This window comes from Mercenaria mercenaria, unplaced genomic scaffold, assembly GCF_021730395.1.
Source record: "Mercenaria mercenaria strain notata unplaced genomic scaffold, MADL_Memer_1 contig_1869, whole genome shotgun sequence".
Taxonomy (NCBI): domain Eukaryota; kingdom Metazoa; phylum Mollusca; class Bivalvia; order Venerida; family Veneridae; genus Mercenaria; species Mercenaria mercenaria.
Genome location: NW_026459881.1, coordinates 55256 through 58790, shown reverse-complemented (window position 1 = coordinate 58790; position 3535 = coordinate 55256). Strand labels below are relative to the sequence as shown.

Here is a 3535-nt window from a genome sequence, read left to right as displayed (position 1 = left end):
ACTAGAAGCAGAAGTAAAGAATACTGAAGAATTAACAAAAGATTTTAAAAAGAATTCATTATTAATTAATCAATTACAAGGTAAAATTGAAGAAGAAATGAAAGCTATGGTTGATTCTATTAAAGAACTTGAAGAGAAATCTGATTTGACAGATGATAACATAAAAGAAGTATTTCGAGTTAATTTAAACATTTTATTCACTCAAATTCAAGAATTAAAAGATAGTATGATTAAACATGAAGAACTAAAAGACAAGATTATTGAAGCTGAGAAAAAGTTACAAAATATGTATCAGTTAGAAATCAGAACAGAAATAAATAAACTAAATACTGAAACTGAAAATAAGCATAAAGATTTATTAGAATTAATTTCAAATAAACTTGCAGAATATAAATCTGACCTGGAAAAGGTAGCTTCACAAAGAGGTGATGATCATGATACAGCATTAGAGGACTTTAAAAAAGAGCTAAATTCTAAAATAGATGACTTTAAAAAACAAATTCGAAATTGGATTAGTATTGTTGACAACCGTCACAATTTAAAGTATGCAGACTTAAGTAATATTACAAAAAAATTACAAGAAGATATGACACAGCTTAATGCTAAAGTTGAAGAACATAAAAATGAACTGGACTTTGTAGTTGAAAAATCAGTTAAACAAGGAGAGTTAATTACTGCTAATACTGAAGCAATTAACATAATTAATAATCAGCTAGAAAATTTGAAGAAACAACTTATAGACCTGATTAATAATGTTGATGCACGTCACAATATAAAATACGAAGAGTTAAGTAAACTTAAAGGTTTATTACAAAAAGATATTAATGAATTTAATGATAAATTTAATGATAAATTTAATGATAAAATTAAAATAATAATAAATGATTTGGACTCTGTAGTTAAAATATCAGCTAAACAAGGAGAATCAATCACTGCTAATACCCAAGTAATTACTGCTAATACTAAAGCAATAACCGCTAATGTCGGAGAAATTACCACTAATACCCAAGAAATTACAAAAGTAAAAAATGTTTTCTTAAAACAAGAAACACAATTAGCTAGAACAAAGAATACTGTTGACAATTTATCTGCTTCTGAAGTTGCTACAACAAAACGACTTGATGATTTAGCTGAAATAATTCTTCAACTTAAAAAAAAGACAGGAAAATAGAAAAAAGGCTGGAGGAAGTGGGACGTGAAGTGTTTCTCTTTGAATACTATTATAATCATACTTTTGATTACATACAAATGAAAAAGTATTTTGACCGTCGTGGTGCCTGGATATATTCAACATATAAAAATATGGCCGATCTGAACTATTTAAATATATTTGAAATAAGACCTGGAATTATCGTAGATTATAAAGATTTTATACTTATAGACCAAAAATATAAAATAGATGTACTAGATATGCTTTTGAGTGGTGTGTTTATAGTCAGAAAAACCGGAACTTATATAATAGATATTAAGATTTTATTAAAGGGTGCGAGCCCTATAGGTGAACCGTATAAACCGACTAAAAGCCCAATATCACATTTTATATTTAGGTGGCGGAATTATAGACCTCAGGATGATGTTTTATTTTTTGATATATTTGATAATGTAAATATAACAGCTGTGACAGCTGAGGACTTTGACACTGATAAGTTAATATCTATGTATAAGAAAAAAATTAAAATTTATCTAAAACAAGGGACAATGTTTGATATTCATCCTTATGACGATTCAGCATCTACAGAAGTAACATTTATGCTTTTGATGGGTAGTTACATCAAATTCTATATATCGGATGAACCAAAGGACAGTGATTGAAATATATACCTGGGGTTAAGTATAATAACATACAATATCAAGACAAAACAAACACATTTTGTGGTTATTATTGTTTATTTTTCATTAAAATGTTACAAAATGGTATAAACATTTATGATTTATTGTATAAAACACTGAGAGTAAACAATGTAAAACATAATGAACAAACAATTATAAATTATTTTAATAAAAAGGGTTAAAATGTATCAAAAACATAATATTCTTTACTACTATCAAAAATGCACCCATAAACGTTATATTCCATACTACTCCCAAAAGCGTATATTCAATCATGCATATGCCCATATGGCATACTCAAACGGTTGAGTGATTTCAACAACATCAAAATATCATAACATTAAGCCATGCGTATGATTATGGTATAATCCTATGGTTGAGTGATTCTAACAACATGAAAGTATTATGATATTCAACCATGCGTATGAGTATGGCATACTCAAACGGTTGAGTGATTCTAACAACATGAAAGTATTATGATATTCAACCATGTTATGGTTAACATTCTTTTCTTGAAGTCTTCCGATGATATATTTTGTGTTAAACGTTCGTTGTCTTTATAAAGTCTTGGATTTTTCACGTTGTAATTCGTCTGGCTAATAATATCTTTGTAGAATTCTTGAATACCTATAAAATAAACAAAATAACATTAAAAACCCATATCAACATACTTATTCTACAACGTATAAATAGTAAATATAAAAAACTGGTAAAGAGTTAAACATATAATTATTTTCTTAAGCTTGTTAAAAAAAACCGCCTCGGTAGCCTAGTGGTGAGCGTCCGCTTCAAGTGCGGGAGGTCGTGGGTTCAATCCCCGGCCGAGTCATACCAAAGACGTTAAAAATGGCACAAGCAGCTTCCTCACTTGGCGCTCAGCATTATGGGGATAGTGTTGGGACTGGTGGGGTATCATGCCACGTGTCTACGGCGTGATATTCCAGTGAGGCAGCAAAATAAAGTTGGGCATTGTGCTCACTGCTACAAGCAGACACCGTCGTTTATATGACTGGAAAATTATTGAAAAGACGTTAAACTCGAACACACACATAAGCTTGTTAACAAATAAAAAAATAATAAAATAAAACTTACATTTCAGTTGCTTAAATTCCACTTTTTTCGTTATAATACTTAAAACAGTAAAGAATGTTATGTGTATTGATAAAACTAGTCGTAACCGGCTGATGCAATATTGCGAAATACTATAATGGAAACCCAATATATGTTTACGCTGTAAAGTCAATATCGGCTTTAAACCGGAGGCTAAAACTATTTTGTAAATTGTTTTTCGGTCCGGGTGTAAAGTTTTTATTAAGGTTTTTTTAAGATATTTTGAAAGTTAAATATGTATTTTCTCAGTACTTTATGGAAGCTAAAAGCTCCCAGGGACTTACGTTCATCAAACCGAAGGTTTTCACAATGAGTTGTCAAAACCTGTGGATTTTAAATTGTCCGGCATTGAACAGTCTGGACCGGGGACTGAATGTTAAATTAGGTTATACTGTTTTCGCACAAACAATTACTTTACTACTGGGGGGCACAGTTGGTTCCCATCGGGATACCAATTACTTGTCTGTAAGTTTTATTGCCAAATTTGATAAATATATAATCTAGTAGATACTTAAGAGCTTCAGAAACCTGTTCACAACTCCAAAGGTTGTATCTCTTACATGCACTGTTAGAAATGAATGCTCTAGTTTCATTG

At 30.2% G+C, this 3535-nt stretch overlaps 1 long non-coding RNA gene across 1 annotated transcript; it reads right to left on the bottom strand.

Annotated features, from left to right (window-relative positions):
- Positions 1–1868: 1868 nt before the first annotated feature.
- LOC123565855 (uncharacterized) lies at positions 1869–3256 on the bottom strand. Its single transcript, XR_006689260.2, has 2 exons — positions 2923–3256; positions 1869–2457 (listed from the first exon to the last, which is right to left on the bottom strand). It is a non-coding gene; the product is annotated as an uncharacterized LOC123565855 (long non-coding RNA).
- Between the last annotated feature and the right edge of the window lie 279 nt (positions 3257–3535).